This window comes from Melanerpes formicivorus, unplaced genomic scaffold, assembly GCF_026170545.1.
Source record: "Melanerpes formicivorus ecotype bairdi unplaced genomic scaffold, bMelFor1.0.p_v2 SCAF_6, whole genome shotgun sequence".
Classification (NCBI taxonomy): Eukaryota; Metazoa; Chordata; class Aves; order Piciformes; family Picidae; genus Melanerpes; species Melanerpes formicivorus.
Window position 1 is genome coordinate 24,134,892 of NW_027142358.1, and position 22,628 is coordinate 24,157,519.

At 41.0% G+C, this 22,628-nt stretch overlaps 1 long non-coding RNA gene across 2 annotated transcripts in view; it reads left to right on the forward strand.

Moving 5' to 3' along the window:
• Positions 1-22,628, forward strand: part of LOC137442002 (uncharacterized) — a 363,940-nt gene that overhangs the window by 90,112 nt on the left and 251,200 nt on the right. For both annotated transcript variants that reach the window (XR_010987559.1, XR_010987558.1), the window contains exon 3: positions 14,923-15,016. This is a non-coding gene — a long non-coding RNA (uncharacterized lncRNA). The remainder of the gene's footprint in view (positions 1-14,922; positions 15,017-22,628) is intronic.

Below are 22,628 nucleotides of genomic sequence, written 5' to 3' on the forward strand. Positions count from 1 at the left end.
ATCTTATAGTTTCATGGTTTCATATTTCATTCAGGGTTGGAAGGGACCACAAGGATCATCTAGTTCCAACCCCCCTGCCATGGGCAGGGATACCCTATGCTAGATCAGGCTGCCCAGAGCCTCATCCAGCCTGCTCTTAAACACCCCCAGGGACAGGGCCTCGACCACCTCCCTGGACAACCCATTCCATGGTTTCACCACTCTCATGGTGAAGAACCTCCTCCTCACATCTAGCCTGAATCTCCCCACCTCCAGCTTCATTCCATTCCCCCTAGTCCTATCACTACCTGAGATCCTGAGAAGTCCTTCCCCAGCCTTCCTGTAGGCCCCCTTCAGATACTGGAAGGCCACAATTAGGTCACCTCGGAGCCTTCTCTTCTGCAGACTGAACAGCCCCAACTCCTTCAGTCTGTCTTCATAGGAGAGGTGCTCCAGCCCTCTGATCATCCTTGTGGCCCTTCTCTGGACACGTTCCAGCACCTCCACATCCCTCTTGTAATAGGGGCTCCAGAACTGGACACAGTACTCCAGGTGGGGTCTCACCAGGGCTGAGTAGAGGGGGAGGATCACCTCCCTCGACCTGCTAGCCACACTTCTCCTGATGCAGCCCAGGATCTGATTGGCTCTGCGGGCTGCAAGTGCACATTGAGAGCTCATGTTGAGCTTTTTGTCCACCAGCACCCCTAAGTCTCTCTCCTCAGGGCTACTTTCCAGCCAGTCACTGCCCAGCCTGTATTCTGTCTCCTCTTCCTCTCTGGAAGCACTATAGGTGAGGAACTGTTGTGTTTTGATGATACACAAGTTCATTGCTTCCAGATGTACCATTGGTTTGGTAAAAACCCCATGCTGTTCGCTTATGTTGAGTCCTACACCTAAAATGTATAGCAGAACTCCTATACGCTCCTATATGCCCACAGTGTGGGCATAACTAGGTGTTACTTAGAACATAACTAGGTATTACAGATGCTTCCCCTCAGCCAAGTTATGTTTCGTGTCACCAGAAAGTCCTAAATCCAGCATTATGCTAAATATCAGAGTTGCCTTCACTGGTTTAGGGAGCTTGCTGAATCCAGACCCAAAGGAAATTCAAAGTGCAGCTGAAGATTAAGAATGTAGATGTGTAAGTCTGCACATTGTTTGGGGCATTGCTTGTTTTATTTTGAGGATTTGTTCACATCTAAGAGATGAATGCTGGATTAATTTTTTGATGGGAAAATTTATACTGTTTCAAGTAGGCAAAAAAAAGACAAGAAACATACCTTCAAGCCAGCTCATCAAGTTCTAGCTAAATAATGTTTCTTGAGTCTCACAACTTGACATTGTACAAGCAGAGTTCCTGAAGAGCAAAGACAGGCAATTTGGTAAATTTACTGTCAGCAAAATACAGTTTGTGTGACTAAGGTAATAAAATATGCATTAATGTAGTAATGAATTTTTTCCTGTATAAAGAACATTCTAAAACTTTCATATAAAAAGCTTTTTATATGAAAATGTAGAAAAAATATTTTAAATTCATCTGTTTTCTGATTTTTTTGTGTCTCTTATAGCTGAAGTGAGTTTTAAGTGCAAGGAATAACTTTAGTAGCAGCTGGATTTAAAAAGTAGTGGAAAGCAACTAAGTCATGTGTCAAATCTCTTCAGATCTGAAGTTAACAATATTAAAAATCCTGTAGGTCATGTTTACTTCTATAAATTTACCACGCAAAGTCAGCAGCAGGCAAAATGCAATATGCATAATTGAAGCAAGTTAAATGATAGGAAGAATGCCTTGAACAAATAGCTACGAGGGACATGTACTTATACATAACCATTAGTGTAACTCTGTAAGTCTACTTAATTAGACTTAATTACACTACTGCAGAAGTCAACACAGAAGCCGTGAGATGTGAAAAGAGACATTTTTACATATTGCTGTAGGAATCATTGTATTTATGCAAGATATTGACATGGCTTTACTCTAAAGGGCTAATTGAAATAATTGCATTTGACTACACTAGCAATATGGAAAGTGAGCAACTAAAGCACTGCCAAATGCTGCAGGACTGCTCAGAAATCAGAGCTGTCATCTGCTCTGATTTGCACATCATATCAAAAGCATTCTAATGCCTGACTCCAACCTTTTTGTTCAAGGAAACACATATGCACCCAACCCCACATCTCATCAAAAGACTTTAATTTCACCACAAATAAAACACTCCACAGTCCTGTCAACATGCCTGGAAAAAAGCAGCAATAAGGTATTGCTACCTGGAGTCACCTAGCTGGAAAGGGTTAGAGCTTGACATTGTTATTACATCAACATAAATCATAAGAGACTTTAGAATAGAATAGAATAGAATAGAATAGAATAGAATAGAATAGAATAGAATAGAATAGAATAGAATAGAATAGAATAGAATAGAATAGAATAGAATAGACCAGGTTGGAAGAGACCTTCAAGATCATCGCGTCCAACCTATCATCCAACACCACCTAATCAACTAACCCCTGCAACCAAGCACCCTGTCAAGTCTCCTCCTGAACACCTCCAGTGATGGTGACTCCACCACCTCTCCGGGCAGCCCATTCCAATGGGCAATCACTCTCTCTGTGTAAAACTTCCCCCTGACCTCCAGCCTGAACTTCCCCTGGCGCAGCCTGAGACTGTGTCCTCTTGTTCTGGTGCTGGCTGCCTGGGAGAAGAGACCAACCTCTGCCTGTCTACAACCCCCCTTCAGGTAGTTGTAGAGAGCAATAAGGTCACTCCTGAGTCTCCTCCAGGCTAAGCAGCCCCAGCTCCCTCAGCCTCTCCCCAAAGGGCTTGTGTTTATGACAGTTAGTGGTGTAACTGCAGTGAGGAGCTGATCTGGTACCAGTACTAAGTCTACAGTTTATCAAAACCACTAAAGGCAAGGTAGGATTGCAAATATTGGAGTGAAAAAAACATTTTGTAATGTTAACTGTATAAAGTTCTCTCCAAGCTGTATTTTTCCAAACCCAGAAATTGAATACAATAATTTCCTAAAGACAATATCAAAGCTTCCAACCCTGTCCCACAATGTTCCTTTATGCCAGTTTAGGATGCTACAGTTTGGGTATGGTCAGACTCTGAAGATTAAAAAAAACAAACAAAAAACCTTGCTTTTCTCAGAAGCAACCAGGATTGCTGGAACATTTTTATTTATTTGTTTGTTGGTCTTTCTTTCTTTCTTTCCCCCCCCCCCCAAATCATGTTACAACCCAGGAATCATGCGGAGATGCAGAAAGAAACAGTGCTGCCTCTGAACTGTAAAATCACTCTACTTTCCCCTCCTTCTATTTACATTGTTCCTTACAACTCTGGATATGAATCCTCTCTGTGGGAAGACTTATGAGGTATGATGAGGACAGGAGAGAATAAGGGGATCATAATTTATTAAGACAAACAATACTTTACATGTCCAACACTGCTTACTGCTATTAATGCAGTTAAGGAGATATAAGACATAAATTTCACTAAAATTAGAATTACTGTTCTTGGGAAGGGTGACATCTAATAAAAAAATAAAATAAAGAGCTTTTCTGTGCTTAAAGCTTTAAGCTTTAATCATTTTAGAAGCACTTTTAATGCAAAATAACCAGAAATTTGCAACCTTGGCCCAGCTCCTCAAGTGGTGTGCAGTGGCATGGATCCACTGACTTCTGTGGGGTAGATCCCAATGATCATGAAGACCTAAACACCCTTCAAGGCAGAAAGAGCAGGTAAATGTTCCTATATATGGAGAAAAATCTTACAAAGATCTTGTCTGAGAGTAGAGTATTGCCAAAACCTTTCTAAAAAAACAAAAAGTTGTTAGTTTGTTTTTCCTCACATCAGAAATAAACACATCAATGAAATAAAGAGACCATCTGGCTCTTAGACTCCCAAAGTAAGAGAGCTCCTGCGGCTGAAATTTCTTCTTTAGGAAAGAGTGTTCGGTCTACCTGTCACTCAGTGATAGAAAAATATGTTAAAAAATAACATTTATGAGAGCAGAAGAAGAAGCTGGAATAGTGAAGTCCAGAGAGGTGAAATAAACTCACTTAGGATAAACTGGTAAAGTGTCTCAAGAAGGTGAATGACCCACTCAAGAATAAGTTCCATGGATTTTAGGAGACATAGAAAACAATTAATGTGGTCTGGTTTATTTATTACACTTGTCAGGCATCTATGCAATATGAAATCAGATCAGTGTGGCATACATCAGATCGGGTTTGCATGCTCTAGTTACACAATTTATTTGCTCCACACATATAACCAAAGCATACAGAATGTGCTATACCACAGGGGAAGGCAAAACTAAGCAGTCTTGATTTTATCCATGCCTCTATAAAAAAAAGTATACCTGAGTTGCCTCTCTGCAAATAAAATCATATATTGAATTAAGGCATGAATCCAGCTTTTTATGCTAACTTTAAATTTTGTACCTCCACATTGGTCATGGCACTGATCCACAGAGGCTTATCCAGCAGTCCTCAGTATATCAGATTCTGCTCATCAGAACCCACTGGGCCTGGAATCTTGCTGCCATAAGGGGCTCCTTCATTCCCAGTAAAGATTTTGATCAAAGCACTTGAGCCTTCTCCATTTTTTCAGAGGGAAGTAATGTACAGAGATATGGAGCAAGAGCAAAATAGGGCTCTTCAATCTTTCTTGCTTCCAATCAGAGAGAGTATTTTTGAGAAATGTTAAAAGTCAAAGTCTTCTATTCTAAAGGGAATAATTTATGTATATATTTATAACTGTTTTTCAGAAAGCTTAGCTTTATGACAACAGATTTTCATCAGAATGCTGTTTATAAAGACTCAACCCTTTAGCTGTAAATGACTCCTCCAAAAATATGCAATTGGTCTTTTATACTGAAAAGATGTTATTTGCTCACAGTTACACTAAGATCATCAGTAACTGATGTCATAGAGGATCAATTCAGATGCCAATGAAAAGTGTCAGTAGTAAACTTTATAAACTAATCTATTATAGGACACATCAACATTTCCAATTTTTGAAACATACTTTAGAAGGTGAGTCACTGAACTTGTCCTGAAGCCTCATACTGCTTAGTTTGCTAAGCTGTTTAAAAACCCAGCTGGCCATGGCCCTGAGCAACCTGCTCAAGTTGACCCTGCTCTGAGCAGGGTAGCTGGATTTGCCAGTCTGCTGAGATGTTTTCCAATGTCAACTATTCTTTGATTCTGTAAATTCTAAAAGCTTGCCCCTCTAGTGCTATTCTCCTTTTGTAAGGAAGCACTGGTGGCGAGTTACTGTATAAATTTAACTTTTAGGAAAGCCTCAACCTATTTCCATCAAATGACTTGAACTGAATTTGTAGTGGGTTGAAATTTCCCCCCCCAGCATTAACTTTGCCAGACCAACTCAGTTAGAAGCAAATGGAAGCTGTATTTACAAGGAAAAGTACATGCTACAATGGAATGCAAGGAATCTGTACAAAATATACAGTATTTACAATATTATACAGGTATTTACAATTAGCAAACAACATGGAAATCCCCCTGGTCAGTGACCAAGCAAGCCATTCCACTGTCCCCATGCCTTTCCCCCACCATCCCAAGAGAGAAAGGAGCAGAGAGAAAGCAATGGGTTAGACTTAACTAAACAACACAGCCAAGCCAAAGTCAGCAAGAAGCAGATTAATCTCTCCCAGGCAGAGAGAGATCAGAAAAGAAAAAGAATTGTTTTGGTACAGCCTGGTTTATAGCAGATATCCCTCCAATGAATTAGTTTAGAATAATCTTTAGTTTTCCTTTTTACACCCAATAGTGACTGATTTATATTTTTCTATTTTTCTGCTCAAAATCAGTAACTAAATTTTAAAGGCACAGCCTAAAACCACCACAGAATTGTAAGCTTGTCTTTGAGGATATGGTATAGCTACCCATGTAGTGGTTTTGTTAATTACAGACAAAAAAAAAAGTCATTAAGATTATTCAACTGCAGTCATCTTAAAGAGAAAATTATGTATGCAGCAGCATCCAAATGTTCTTCCCATAGCTAGACAGCAATTCCTCTTGCTGATGGAGCACTCCATCATGAAAACAAGGAGACAAATTCTGCACTGTTTTGAGCTGGCAGAACTCCATGGACTTAATTTGGTGGATTTATCCTGAGTGTAGGAGATTTGCAGATGTTGCATGAATATGACATAAAAAGGCATCTAGATGTGAGAAATCAAAACAAAAATCTACTAGCTCTGGCCCACTAAAACCAAAGTGATACTACTGGCTATACATGGTCCAGATGTAGGAGGCTGAATTTACTAAATTATTTCCAAACTTGGATTAGAATAGTAAGAATTTCATAACTGTTTTTGACAGACAATATTTTTTAATGACTTGCAAGAAGGAGTTTTTGACTGGAACTTTGAGCAGGTATAATATTTCTCCTATCACAAGGGAAACTAATTTATTGTAGTTTTGTTCTGTGTCCCAGAGAGACAAAACCAAACCTGATAGAAACTGGGACAGAAAGTCTAAACTAGTTTTTGACCTTTCCAGAATTGCACTCTAAACAGGCAGAATCTATATTGCCTCAGTGCCACGTGTATGCTAGTGAGCACCCTGTTTGACAGGTTGTCAGCATCTTAAGCAGGGAAAGGCTCTTTTGAAAATTCCAGCACTTGTCTGCTGGGTGCTGATGCCAGAAGCCAGTCCTGGGGATTAGCTGAAGTGGTTGGTATTTTTGTGATGTCTGTCACAATGTGATATATGCCTGTAGGTCTACAAACTAATGATGCTTGTATGCCCTTCCTTCCACTTTGATCCAGAGAAAAGAGATGAGTGAAAATGAAAAGAGGGGAAAACAGACAGAGGTGAAAAAATAACAGATGCAAAAAAGAAAGTAGGAATAAAAGGCCAAATGGTCATCCAAAGAGTGAAACAGAAAGCTATGAAGAGCCTGAGGAAAAGGGAGCTGCAAAGAAATGTTTCTTCAGGATATTTTATTAGGTTGTTAGTCTGGTTTTCCCACAAAGAAGAAACATGGCTTTTCATGCCATGTGCATCCCCTCTCCCCAAAGGAATTGTCGAACTACATGACCAGTTTAAACCAAATTTTGTAGAAGCATGATCCCTATCGGTTATCAACATGAGTGACAATACATGAGACAAGGAAAATCTCTTCTTCTTTGGGATCTGATTAGAAAATGTAGTATAAATGCATGCTAGGTTATTTTGAGAATCTATACTGAAAAGAAAGGTGATAGGCACCTACACATTGGAAAAGCTTCAGGAAAAGCTTATACTTCAGCCTATCAACTATGGACCTAAATAAGGAGGAAACACAGTTTTATTAGTTCTGTAATGTTTGGATTTCCCTATGTGTTTCTAGAGAAAAAAATGACTAGAGAATGAGAGATCTTATGAGAGCTAGCTTACTAGCTAAATGCTATTTTTTATTAACTTTAGCTTTGCAAAAGTTAGAATTGGGCTTCTGAGTGGCTCTCTGATGGGGTGAAAATAAGAGTTGTGATAAACAGCTAGAGAACTGAGCCCTCCCTCTGAGCAAAATTCAGCAAAATTTCAGGACTAGTTATATAAGCAAACACTGTCATTCCTCATCAGAGAGAAGGCCTAGTATAAGAGAATAATGAAAGAAGTCAGTCAAAATAGATGCATTAAAGAAGAATGACACCTACAGTAAAAGGGAGTAAAACTCAATCACACAGCCTGCAACCTGGCTATATCTCAGTCCAGTGACAGCTGCCATCTTCAATAGTTTAAACCATGCATGCTTTTTGCAAACCACAGCTGATCTGTGACAACACAGTCAGCTGTAACAGCAGTGCTGGTTGGTATGCAGAACCTACAAAGCATGTATTCCAACATGTATCAAATAGAGAGAGCAAATAAGAAGTTCTTCACTGATACTGGTGATGTTTCCCTAATGTCTGCTACAGGGAGAATTCATGTTGTATACTTGAAGCAGGTAATTTAGTTGAGAGTCATCTCAGAAAATGAAATGCTTTGGCTGTGAATGTCATCAATAAAAAGATACAGACGTTTTCCTAAGGTGATTGAAGACTTGCAGTGAAATAACTGGCCTATTCAATAAAACCCCGAACCCAGTTATTGACAGTTTTTGCTAGCTAAGAGCTTCAGAAAATGATCTCTTTAAAACAAATACAGAAAGGTAAATTTAAGATCATTCTAAGGGAAGAAAAGAGAAAGAAAATGCAAAAATGAGACTATTTTAGCCTGTTCTGGGGAAAAAAAAAAAAGTACTCATTCACCTTACACCAAACAATTTTTCAATCACAGTAGCAGATTCTTTCTGGAAAACCTGAGGCTTTGAAGTGAAGCTTAAACCATGTTTTAAAACTCAAGACATTTTGCAGATGTAGCGCTTACTCTCTAGTTGAATAGAATCACCTTAGGAAAGTATCACGTTCTTTCCCTAGCCAAGTAATTTGAAGTTGTTTTCAACTTTCACATCACTCAGACCGTGATGTGAGCCTTACAGGAATGACTGATTAACATCAGCTCCCACATTTTCCATAAATATTTGTATCTATTTAACATCTTTTGATTGCCATCTTTCTTCTCACTTCAGAGCTCATGTAATCATGTGTTCCTTATCTTACATTTGACTGGAAGTAGGCACAGAGTGACAGTATTCAAACTAAACACAGTTTCTTACATATTTTTGTTATAGACCCCAACTTGTTGACATTGGCATAGCCATGCTGACCTCAGTGGAATTCAGTATGCTCAGCCAATGTAGAATAGAATAGAATAGAATAGAATAGAATAGAATAGAATAGAATAGAATAGAATAGAATAGACCAAACCAGGTTGGAAGAGACCTTGAAGATCATCGCATCCAACCTATCAAGTAATAAATATAGTTATCCAACAGCCCCCTTTTGTGTAACAAACACATTCTACTTTCTATTTGAACCACTTTACAAAGTGCATATAATGACTGTGGACTATATTGTATGAAAAATACATCCCTATTAAGGTTTGATCATGTGATGGCAAATGTAACTGCTATGAATTTACAATATATAATATACCTATTTAAAATAGAAATACAGCAAGAAATATTTTATTTCCTGTTATATGGGGTTTTATGCGGAAAGACTGACTAAAAAAAAGTTGGAATTCACTCTAAAAACAAAACATTTTTTCCAGGTGTAGCAAATGACTATATGTTTTATTTTGCTTCATGCATCATTAGCAAAATCACCTGTTCATTTCTTCGAATAGAATCCACAGTGTGGGTGCTAACATTGGGAATAATAAAAGGGACACAGAAATAGTTTTAGCCGTTGTGTGGTGAGTGCAAGCCCAAAGGTTAGAAAAATTGTGTTTGGACTGATACGCTGAGTATTGTTGAGATCTACTCAACTGAGAAAATAATTGGGTGTTGGTTTTGTTTTGTTTTGTTTTGTTTTGTTTTGTTTTTTTTTCTGACGTATTTTGGCAAGGCAGCTGCAACTTAAAAAGGGATTACTTTAGGTGCTCATAGAACCCTGTGTTTTGCCCTCAGCAATCTTAAATTGTGACTCTGTGCATGATTTAAGTCAAATGATGTTGAAGAGGGTGATGTAGGATAGAGGCTATTTATAACTATTACAGTAGAAGAAAGATATAATTGATGTTCACTACAGCAGATCCTCAGAGCATCATAGTACCTTGACTTGATGCTTTAAAATAATGCTTATAAAAGAAGACCAATTACAAAGCAGAATATTTCACAAGACATAAAAAACAGTTGAAAGAACATTTTTTCACTTAATATGAGCGTATCTGTCATTTCAAGTGACTGGAAAAATAGTATGAATGTAATTTGTTACCTTTACAAACTTGCTTTAAGCCACAGATATAGTGCTTTATTTTTGAAACTGAGAGCAATGGCAGCACTAAAGGCATGCTTTCACTGTATCTGTATTAATGCAAACTTTAGATATATGATAATTAAGGCTGAAGTTATTTCAATTTACTTATACAGTTGCTGTTCATTGTTGCATTTTGTTAGTTTTGGGGTGAGTCTTTCAAACAGGCCTAAAGGAGTTAAGTGTCTAAATCTGACTGAAATCTAATGGTAAATGGCTATTTAATTACTTTGCATCCTCTGGAAATTCCTAGCTAGAAATTTGTCAGCTTCCTCAGTTTTAGTAACACATAAATACAGCTGCAAGTGCTGTGTTTAGGGACAAGGGTTAGTGTTGACCCTTCAGTGCTGGGTTGAGGGTTGGACTGGATGATCTTTGAAGTCTCTTCCAACTGGACTTTTTCTGTGATATTTGTAATTTCTTAAGACAGAAAAAGCGTGGTTCACTATCCTCCCACCATGCAAAAGAATGAAACAGGCTTCAACTGGAAGCATGCAGGCAGAGGGCTCTGCAATGTGAACAGTCAGGGGGGTCCCCTTACTAGGGAAGAAAGTCAAGAATGCATGTCCTCTGGAGCTAGCAGTGCTAAGGCAGGGGAGAAGGAACTCAAGGACCAGGCCCTCTGGAGAATGTGCTGACATCAGTAGTTATGAACTTTTGTAGTGGTGTTTTGTCATGTTTATGATGTGTGTCAGTACTGGTCTTCTCTCCAAGGGTACTTGTTTGTTAGTTTTCAAACACAAATCATATAAAACTTTCAGTAAATGTCAGAGCCTGAGCTACCCGCTGTAGAAACAAGGCCACTGGAAGAGCACTAATTCTGAAGGCCTCATTTGTTGGTCTTTGAAATAAATTTGAATGCATAAATGGTTGATAAACTCTGTTCCATTTTCAGTATGTTTTTGTAGACTGAACTTGTTAATGTGTTTAAGGATACCTTGTTAATTAGCTCATAGAAATCTGGAGTCTTGGACTGCATGCTGGTAAATTAAGGCTCCAGGAAACCCAAAGTATTGTGGTGGCTTTGAAGTGATAATCTGGATGTTTTAATGTGTTTCTTCTGGCTACATTTGAGCCTTTTCTCCCCCAGGAATCCCACTGTCCTGGTCAACCGCACCCCAGCAGACTTCCTGCTGTGTTGGAGGTATGGGGTAATCATGAAAAAATGGTGGCTTTCATGCTGTTACCCAACTTTGTGATTATAACTCATATGTGAAAGTTCTGAATATTATACCTCCCCCCTCAGAAAAAAAAAGAAAAAAAAGAAGGAGAAAAAAAAAAAAGACTATGCCATTTCATAATAGCATGATCTTGTCACATTTTTACTGGGGAAAAATCCTGGTATGTTCTATTTTATTTGACATTTTGATATGTTGTGTCGGGGTGTATCAGTCACATGTTGGCCACGTGCAGCAGTGTGACTGACCGAGCTGGAGGAGCACACAGCAGTCCCATCCGTTCTCTTGCTAAAGAAGATATGTTCAAAGAGATGCACACAGTCCTGCTTCTCGTCTTTTTAAACTCAGTTTACTATTCTAGACAAACGCCCACGCCCTCACATTGTGGTCAGCTCCTTAACTGTCACGAGAGCCACGCAGTCACATCCATCCCCCAGTCAAATCACCACCAGGGCCTGCCTGGTGTGCAGGAGCTGACTCCTGTGCATCTCATTGTCCCTGAGTGGAGTGCTTTCCACTCTCCAAAGAGCTCAGCTCCCTCCTGCTTGAGAAACAGCTTCTGCTGCTGAAAATCCTAGCCATCACATGGCAACGTCTGCTCAAATTATCCCAGACCAGCCAGCGATGAGGCGTGATGAAAAACCCAGCTCATTTGTTCATCACTGCTTCAGCGTTACAAATGGGATGGATTTGCATTTCGCTGTTAGTACTTTCAAAACCAGTTGTCCTGGGCTGTGTTGTGATGTGCTGGGAGCAGAGGTGCCCCCCTGACTTAACTTGCCACTGTAGCCTGCTCCTTAGTCTTCTTGGATCAATGGTGAAGAGACGATCTTACAAAAATGAAGGAGTAGCTTTATGGGAGTGGTTTCCTTGAGCTCAGCAGGCATCTAGACTCACCTTCCCGTGTAAGCCCTTTCCCTCTTGCACCCAGGAAAATTAAAAGGAGGCCGTGGTACTCAGAGTTCCAGCTGTTTCTGCAGATGCTTCTTTTGGTTTAAGCCGATTTCACTTCCCTTTGCACCTCACCTAATGAGGCGAAAGCTGCCTGTCAGTGGCAGGGCTGGGCTGGGGTCCGGTCCGGTCCGGTCCGGTCCGGTTTCCCAGGTGTGGGCGGGAGCTGCGAGGGTGCCCCCAGCACGTGCACTCACACCAGCCCCTCTTCCCCTCCCAGGCCGAGGCTGTGTCTAACCTGTGCTGCCGGGGCCGCGGGGCTTTGCCTGAGGTAAAAGACAAAGAAGACGGTGTTTAGCGGCTAGTTTTCGGTCGTGAGATTTTTGGTGTGTGTAGGGTTTTTTCTTCCCTGTTTGTTAGTTGTTGTTCGTTGTTTTGTTTTGCTTCCGTGTGGGTAGATGGTGGCTGGGCAGGTGGGGCTGGGCCGGGCTTTGCTGCAGGATCCCTCATGCAGCGCAGCTGCTGGAGCGCCTCAAAAGCAGACTAGGAAATGGCCGGAGAATTATTTGTTTGTTTGTTTTCTTCCCCAGTGTGAGAAATTGTTTTCAGTTATTTGGCTTTCGCCAGGGGAATTGCTGGGGACTGTGAGGTTGATTGGTTGGTCATGGTCTTTATTGTGTGGAGTTTTGGGAGAGAAAGGTGAGGCGCCGACATGTCTGAAGACTGGCCAGGTCAAAAGTGCATGTTTTGTCCCAGCCCTGATGGAGAAGGGTGGGAACGTACTGGGGGAAGGTATGAATATGTGTGTTTGATGTATTTATAAGTTCAACTCGTGTTGTTATGGGGCGCCTCTAGCAAAGCTGCTATGCGCCCAGCGCTGTGTTGCCTTTATTTTACGATAAACTGTTTGTATTTTAAAATTTAGCAGTGAGCTCGTTTCTCACAGCAGTGTAATCAATGAGTTTGGCAAGTCTGGCTGTGGTAGTACAGGAGAGGAAAGGAGCGATGTGCTCCTCTGTGCCGGTCGTCACCTGGAGTTGAGCACTGTGAGGGCAGGGAAGGCAGCCCGCGGCTGCCCGCGCGCACGCAGCTGCCGGCTCCTGTGCCACAGCGGCTTCCCGGGGCTGCGCCTAGATTCTGTGCCACGAGGGAAGAGGTGCCCCCGAAGATGACGCAGAAATTGCTGCCGAGTGCACAGGCAGTAGTGAATAAAGGAGACAGGTAGCTATGACTGGCTGCAGTGCCTGCAAAAGCTGCCTAGGGCTAGGCAGTGTTACAGAAAATACGTGGGGTCGTATCTCAGGTTTGTTTTTAAAATGGGTATTTGGTTGGCTTGAAAGCAGGTTGTCTGGAAGACTGTTATTATGTGTCAAGAGTTTCAGCTTACTCCTTTGACTTCTGAATTTCTATAAAAGGACCTCCGTCTCCCCCTGCCCCCGACATTCGGCTTTAAAGGCTGGGATTCTGTAAGCAAACGCAAATTCACTAAAATACGGATTCTCTGAGCTTTCTCTTAAAGCTACATTTGAAGAAGGGGATCTGGAAAAACCCAAACACGTGCACCTATGCTATTGGTATTATTTGGAGAGAGACAAGACAAGCAGTTTCTGAAGAACCTTTATTGATTGAAATAGAGCTGCAATCATTTGAAAAAATGAAAATCTTTTCCCTTCTCTATACAATTTGCTTGCAACCAACTTTTTTCCTTTTTTACCCTGAAAACAGCACAAGTTGTGAAAACTTTGCTGTTTTAAACACATCCCTCTATGGCATGAGTATTAAGTAATATCCCGACAATTTTATGTTGTGTAATATACTGAACACCAAACAAACAGCATCCAAGAAGAAAAAAAAATGTGAATAAATGTATTACTTGTAACTAATTAAAATGCTTTGGCGTGCCTGATCGACAGTGTATTAACAGAAATTGTTGAGAGAGCAGAAGTGGGATACAGATTTTGTGCTTCATTAGAACCGGAAGGAAAAACATTATTTAAATTCCATTTTACTTTACTATGTTGTCATTTGCTTAACTGTGTGGAAGATATTTGGTTGGGATAAATGGCAATCGTCATCTACACACTTGGAAGTTGATATTCAGGGTTTTGAGTCACAATTTGCACATCTTATGAAAGACTGTCACTTCTACCGCCTATAATGAAAAAAAAAAAGGCAGATAGGTATATAATTGTTCTTTGCTTAATCTGACCTCTAGCCTTTTATGCTCTTTACAAAATTAGGATGAAACATTTGTCTTTCCTCTTTGTTATTGGTGAGAATAAGCAAGTTCTGTGCTGCAGTCATGTAAGGTACTGAGATTTGGTTTATGTTAGCATCCACCACAATGTTAACTCTCCAGATTTTGTCCTGGATTCTTCTGCTAAAACCCTGGGATGCATATAAAATACAAGTCCAGGTCTCATCTGGAAAGCTGGTGACTAAATGTGGTGGTTTATGCATTCTGTAAGACTATTGGAGAATCATCAAAATGCTTTGGCATTTGTTTAAATTGAGTTCTGTCTGGAATGGTTCAAAACTAGGTTAAAGCCAACAGTTGTGTCAAGTGCTAATTCAGTGGAACTCCAAAAGGTTCTCAAACTTGTGTAGATGTCCTTGTGAACTGAGCATCTTTTCCAGATTCTTAAGTGAATCAAGGTGCAACAGGTAGGAACACTATTGTAAGTGATGACCCCAAATTCAGAGTCTGAGTAAGTGATACAAGCCAAGTGTTTATCTTATGAAATGTTCCTTGTTTGAAAGGGAGCAAGTTCAGAGTGAAAATGACAGTAAAAATCTACATTCATAAATTGTGGCCAATGTCTTCACAATGTGCCTGTGCCCTCAGTGAAACTCTTATTTCCTCTACTTCCATCCAGGATAACGGCATGACTGTCTTCCAGTTGATTTTCATCTGTGGTGTACACGTAGTTATACTTAATCTCCTTGCTTAGGAAATGCTGCTTAAAAGACTGAATTCTGCTCACAATTTGCCTTCTTTTCAGGCAAGAAGAGCAACCTCTGTTCTCCCTGCACTTCCAATGTGATCCCTGCCCTGTGATCTGGAGAGGTGTTGTAAACAACCACCAGCTTCTAAAGGTACTGTGCAATTATCTGTAGAAGTAACTTAATGACAACTGCTAAGAGACAAATATGCCTATGTTTGTTGACATAGAAGCCATTTTGTTCTTCTGTGGTCAGTAAACAGGTATACAGCTGATTTTCCTTCTAAAGAACAACAGCAGTAGATGTCAGATCACAATGTACATCTTCTTGTTCATCATTAATAAACAAACATGAAGAAACATGCAGCTCACTGTCCTTATAAACTTCCTAGATTGCTCAAGTAGCATCTCAGCTGTTGGCAAGGTATCAGTCATCTGTAAGTATGCAGTGGAAGACTGTCATTCTTAACAAAGCTTGGGAAAACAACATACTTTATATGGCTTCAGTAGATGTAAATCCTGACAATCAGTTTCTTAAAGAGACTGTGGAAGCTTGTAGGGCAGAGTAGTTGTGAGAACCATTTCATGCTGCTAGTTGCAGACAGAAGTGATTTAAGCTGGGGTCAGGTCCATGGTGTTTGTGCTAGTAAGAATTAAAGTTTTGCTATTAGAAATCACATGCTGTATCAATGGGCTTTGTAACTGGCAAATTGTATACAAATCTGTCGTGCTTGGGAGACAAAGCAAGCTCCTGAGCCGAGGGAGGATGAGAATTTTCAGGTTGTTTGGCTATGGATTGTCTAAAAGAATAATAGGATACTAACACGTGCTGCTCTCACGTATTTGAATAGGCAGAGGAAATGGCATATGGGAAATCCCTGTTTCATTGACTATTCTGACATTACTTGATGCATCAGAAAGAGAGGCGTTCTTTAATTCTTTTAATGTTGACATTGATCCAGTATTAGAAAACTTACCTACTTTCTTTTCTTCATTAAAGCTCCACCTCAGGCAAGTTCTGTATGTTGAAAGAATGGTTTATGTCTTCTTCACAGTACTTAGTTACTTTATTGCAAAGGACCTAGCCTGCCAAGCAGCTGCCTCAGCTGGCAGACTGAAGGGATCTTGGTTTGTGCCAGAGGGCTGACCAGCTGCTTTCAGCCGAGGGAGCTGCTCGTGCCTCCTGCTCAGCCAGTTCTCCTGCGAGCGTGGTCAGGAGACCTGTGGTTGTTTCTTTGTGTGTGCATCCTCTGCAGCTGTTCGTATCCTGTTTTAGGAGCAAACTGCATGAAATGTGTGTTCTCTTTCTAGAGGAAAGATCCCAGCCTGCAGCAAGAGACAGCAATGTGAAGAGGGGATGTGGTTCAGTGGTGGGGACAGGTGGCTGCCTGGAGTAAAGGGATATATAGTCCAGAAAAACCTGTGCATCTGGAGAAAAAGATGGTAATCTCATGCCTTAAGTGGGAAGATAAGGAGCCACAGGAGAGATGGAAGGAGGTGGTGTTGCTGTGGCCTTCCATCAAAATCTCTGTTGGTTTCATGTAGAGTCCCTTCCCCATTCGATACATGGGTTTGCTGTCTTGCAAACCTGATGATTTTTTTTCAGGTTTCTTATTTTCTTCCTTTCAGCCCTTTCCTTCCTCACTCCCAGAAGTTGCTCTCCAATCACCTCTGCACACCTGTATATTGCTGACATTTCTGAAAGGTGTTGCTCAGGCTCTATCATCTCTTTTCCAAATAGTCCAGGACCATGAGCACAACTGCAGTAATTCCCAATAAAAAAAAGAGTTATTACTTTGATTAATACAAATACATTCTCCTGTAAAGTGGTGTACATTAATGTATATTTGACAAAGCTATTTGGGAGATCAAACCCAGAAAAGATACTAAAAATCAACTTTTCCTTCCAATCTCTTCATATTTAAGAAAACAAAAAAATAGACCAGCACAATCTGTTGAAGATTTAGTTTTTAATATGTTGCAAAGAGTTACCTGGCTGTTCCTTTTAATCTCACAATTCCTAACTTCAGTGTATAATACATAAAAGTTTCACAAAATCTGAAAAATTAGTTTGTGACTTAATTTCAGAACTGATTTATGTCTTATTGACTAGGGAGAGGACCTTGACCTGAAGTGACAAATAGCTGTTCTCAAGGAACTTACCAGAGACAACAGCTGTGCTGCTTCTGAGTCGACCATGCTTGGGGTAAAGTTCTGATGATTGAACTCTACAGACAGTCTTACTGTGACAAGAAAGGTCACCTTGACAGATCATATTCTAATGGTAGCTGTCATGGTATGCTGCTGTAAAGTGTTTCTGACTAGCCAAATTTGCACTTTCCAGTGGACAACCAGTTTTTTCTGAAGACAGTCTGTCCCAGATTGTCTTGGAAATACCTCTTACCCAGAATCTCAGAAGTCTCACATGGTCATCCTAGGTCTACTAACCTGTAGTCAGTTGGAATGCTTTTTAAACAATACATATGGATCTGATGGGAGAGAATGTACCTGGTGATACATGGAAATAGCTGCTGCAGGATTTCATCCTGAGCACCACCATAACATGCCAAGAGATACTTTGTGTTCAGTTAATTCTTAAATGATAGACTTGTGAATGAGAGTGGGGTTGTTAAATGTCTACTTGTTATTGCTGCAGCTGCTACTGAAGGGAAGGATTACAGCTAACACAGTGGTCAGCCTTCTTGGTTCTCAGGGAAGATGTATACACATTAGGAAGACTGGGGGGATTTAATATTTCCAGAAGATGTTATTTGTTCAAGGTCTTACAAATGTTTCTTCTGAAGGCTGTTAACAGAAGAAAGTGGCCTGAGGTAAGGGCTGTGCTAAGTTAGATATACAACAGCAGTGTTAGTCAAGGGGCTTGGGGAGAAGGAAAACAGCAGGTTTCATTGCCTGCAGTCACATAAATGAGGGAGTGAAGCCTTCCTAAACAAGGCCAGGGCAGTCCCACTTGAGAAAGCATCAAAAGGGGTCACACCTGTTGCTCTTGCTTTAGGGAAGGAGGTTGAGATGAGAGCAATGATGGCCATCCTCTTAGACAATAATCATATGGGAAGTTTCCATAATGTAATCCATCTGCTTAACTTCTAAGCAGTTTCAATAGACAGTTTTAAAAGGAATAATGGCAGTTCTGCATTACTGTGCAGTAATTCTGACTCTGGGGATCTGGCATGCAGTAGTATGTTCTGCACCACTGAGTTTGTCAGCTTTTAAAGTACATCAACTAAGAGACTTTAGCATGTGTCCAGTTCTCTAACTTGTAACTCCCAGGATGCCAGGAAGTAACAAGGTTTCACGGTGCTCTTTACATGTGCTGTTTGCAGAGCCAGCATCACTGAGGTTGGTAGAGAGAGAAAAAAAATAGTGTGGTAATGTTTAATAATCCAAGAAATTAAATGGCACATATCAAGGAGTGGGAATGTCAATGGAAAACCAAAATATTTTATTTCATTGTTTAACACCCAGTTTGCCAGAGCCAAAGTGATTTGTCATAGACTTGACTCATCTTGCTTAGCTGAAATTATTTGGTCCGAGCGGGTGGAGAGTGGGGTAAGAGTGGCTGGAGAGAAGCCAGGCAGAAAGGGACCTGGGGGTACTGGTTGATACTAGGCTAAACATGAGCCAGCAGTGTGCCCAGGCGGCCAAGAAGGCCAATGGCATCCTGGCCTGTATCAGGAACAGTGTGGCCATCAGGAGCAGGGACGTAATTCTGCCCCTGTACTCAGCATTGGTTAGGTCACACGTTGAGTCCTGTGTCCAGTTCTGGGCCTCTCAGTTTAAGAAAGATGTTGAGTTTCTGGAACGTGTCCAGAGAAGGGCAACAAAGCTGCTGAGGGGTTTGGAGCACAAGCCCTATGAGGAGGGGCTGAGGGATCTGGGGTTGCTTAGCCTGGAGAAGAGGAGGCTCAGAGGAGACCTTATTGCTGTCTACAACTACCTGAAGGGAGGTTGTAGCCAGGAGGAGGTTGGTCTCTTCTTCCAAGCAATCAGCACGGTCTCAAGGTGCACCAGGGGAGGTTTAGGCAGGATGTTAGGAAAAAGTTCTTCATAGAAAGAGTGATTGCCCATTGGAATGGGCTGCCCAGGGAGATGGTGGAGTCACCATCCCTGGAGGTGTTTAGGAAGAGACTGGATGGGGTGCTTGGTGCCATGATTTAGTTGATTAGATGGTGTTGGGTGGTAGGTTGAACTCAATGATCTCGAAGGGCTTTTCCAATCTGGTCTGGTCTGGTTTGGTCTATTCTATTCCTGGATGAAACACTCAAGTAATACTTTGAATACTTTTCTTCAATACTTGATTCAGAAGTTATTTAAGATAACAAAATGAAACATAAATGTCCAATATAACTTATTTTCCCCCCTTAGGAAGATTCAATGCAGTATTTCATTTTGAAGAAACCAAGTAGTTTCACTTAATCTCAAAATTGTACTGCCCTGTCTCTCCTCGCTCCCCTGCAATTTCCCTAGATGTATCTACTAAAGCTAAGTGAATCTCATTATTTCTGAATTTAAGAGTTGTTGTCTGCCTTAGGTATTATTAGGCTTTATGGTCAAGCTCTGCTCATCTAGGTGAAAAAACAGAACGTAACAGTGGAGAAGCTGTTAATGCCTTTCTTCCAAACAGAGCTTACCACTTCCAAATAATATTATGCAATTTGCAAGTGGATTTTAAACAATCTTCAGAATAAATCAGACCTCATAGAGCTCAGACCAATTTGTTCCTTTTAATTTCCTCTAATTTACTCTTTAAATTAGAGATAGGTTGAAGTAGCAACACACAGTGGTTAAGTAACATGGAAAAGCCCTATGAGGAGAGACTGAGGGAGTTGGGGCTGCTTAGCCTGGAGAGGAGGAGACTCAGGGGTGACCTTATTGCTCTCTACAACTACCTGAAGGGGGGTTGTAGACAGGCAGAGGTTGGTCTCTTCTCCCAGGCAGCCAGCACCAGAACAAGAAGACACAGTCTCAGGCTGCACCAGGGGAAGTTCAGGCTGGAGGTCAGGAGGAAGTTTTACACAGAGAGAGTGATTGCCCATTGGAATGGACTGCCCGGGGAGGTGGTGGAGTCGCCGTCACTGGAGGTGTTCAGAAGGAGACTTGACAGGGTGCTTGGTGCCATGGGTTAGTTGATTAGGTGGTGTTGGATGATAGGTTGGACACGAGGATCTTGAAGGTCTCTTCCAACCTGGTCTGGTCTGGTCTGTTCTATTCTGTTCTATTCTATTCTATTTGCCTCAAATGGAGAACTGTTGTTTTAGTGGATTTGCTATTCTTTGAACTATATTCTGCTCTTTGAAATGTGCTAGTTTAGCTAGACAAACATGTATTAAGAGTGCTGATAAGCATGGTCATGAAGATGCAAGAAAATACCTCTGCCACTCATAATCAGTTTTACAAATATTACATTTCAGTGTTAGTATCACAGTATCACTAAGGTTGAAGAGACCTCAAAGATCATCGAGTCCAACCTGTCACCACAGACCTCATGACTAGACCATGGCACCAAGTGCCACGTCCAATCCCCTCTTGAACCCATCCAGGGACAGCGACTCTACCACCTCCCTGAGCAGCACATTCCAATGACGAATTACTCTCTTGGTGAAGAACTTCCTCCTCACCTTGAGCCTAAACTTCCCCTGGCACAGCTTGAGACTGTGTCCCCTTGTTCTGGTGCTGGTTGCCTGGGAGAAGAGACCAACCTCTTCCTGGCTACAACCACCTTTCAGGTAGTTGTAGAGAGCAATGAGGTCATCCCTGAGCCTCCTCTTCTCCAGGCTAAACAATCCCAGCTCCCTCAGCCTCTTCTCATAGGGTTTGTGTTCAAGGCCTCTCACCAGCCTCGTTGCCCTTCTCTGGACACGTTCAAGTGTTTCAATGTCCTTCTTAAACTGAGGGGCCCAGAACTGGACACAGTACTCAAGGTGTGGCCTAACCAATGCAGAGTACAGGGGCACAATGACTTCCCTGCTCCTGCTGGCCACACTATTCCTAATGCAGGCCAGGATGCCGTTGGCCTTCTTGGCCACTTGTGCACACTGCTGGCTCATGTTTAGGCGGCTGTCAATTAGCACCCCCAGGTCCCTCTCCATTTGGCAGCTCTCCAGCTACTCTGACCCCAGCCTGTAGCTCTGCATGGGGTTGCCGTGGCCAAAGTGCAGCACCTGGCACTTGGATTTGTTGAATGACATCCCGTTGGACTCCGTCCATCTGTCCAGTCGGTCGAGGTCCCTCTGCAGAGCCCTTCCACCCTCTAACTGACCAACATCTGCTCTTAACTTGGTGTCATCTGCAAATTTGAAACTGTATTCCTGTGCCTTATTCTCTCAAGTGATAAAACAGCAGCCTTTTGGGCTACATGTGGTTTGTAAAGTTATATATAATAATTTTGTCAAAATTGGTGTGCTCTGAGGTGATTAATATAGTCACTGGTAGGCTGTGGCAGCACTGTTCATCATAGTCAAGGACTTAATGTGGTGGTGCCTCAGAAAAAGGATGTAAGAAGGAGTTTGGTTTTTTACCTGGAAGTTTTGTGGGAAGCAAAAGCTACCTGAATGTATTTATATGTGCATGTATCTGGTTTTGGAAAAGTGCCTTGCCTTCCATGTCTGTGACAAGAAAAATATCTTTTCAGACTTGATACCAAGCATAAGTGCTTTAAAAAAAAGGGGGTGGAGGGAAGTAGTCTGGCACACTATACCTAGAGTCCAGAAAGGTCCTCTGTGAAAATCTTCTGAAAAACATTAGTGGTAAAAAGTGGGAAAATATTTCTTGGTTTCTTTCAATGTTTTGAGTGGGTTATGTTCTTGTCTTTCTGCTACCCAGTGTTTGTTTAGGTTAAAATTATAACTGCTAAGATGCTAGGAAGCATCTTATTCTAGCAGAAGTATTTTTAACTGGACAAAAAAAATTGTGTTTGCATCCCAGTTGCAGCAGTATTTTTTCAGACTCTGATAATGAAATTCTGGCCTTGCCCTGAATGTTCAGAGAGTTCAGCTGTGCTTTGAATCTTTTATTCCACAGGATTCTTACCTAATGTATTTCTGCTTTCAGTAAATTCTATTATTGCGTTGATTCTTTGCATTGCATTATCTTCTATACAGAGGAAATGGCCTTTTAAAATAGAAATATGCTTAGCTTTTTTGTGCACACATAATCACCAAATCATTCATTTATCATTCATGATAAAATGATGCCAAACCTTGAAAATAGGCTTTTAGTTTAGTCACAAAGACCTGCTGAAGACTTAGATATTCTCTATCTTGGTGTGCTGTTAACTTTGGCTTTATAATTCTAAGTGGGTAACTCTAGACAATTGATGATGGTGTTATTTAATAAACTTTCAAAGTTACTGGCTAGTGATTTGGCTCATGAAATATGGATTATATTCAGAATAAGCTTATAGAAAGATATTCTATTTTCTGACATGGTTTAAGTTTATGAAGACATTATGTCACATTGTATCTAATCACATTATGTTAATTGAGTACTGTGTAGGCTTTTGATGTGATATGCTTTAGCTCATACAATGTTTTCCAACTTTAGTAAAATTTGTTACCAAGATGCACAGACTTGGCTCATTTGGCAAAGCTATTATAACCTATTGGAGGATCATAATTTTAAAAGCTACCCAGATGAAATGCATTTGTGTGTGTGTAGGCATACAGGTGTGCCTTAGTTGTAAAACTAATTGCAGAAATGGACTTTACACTTCCCAGTAAGAAAAGTCAATGACTATTCTGTTTTTC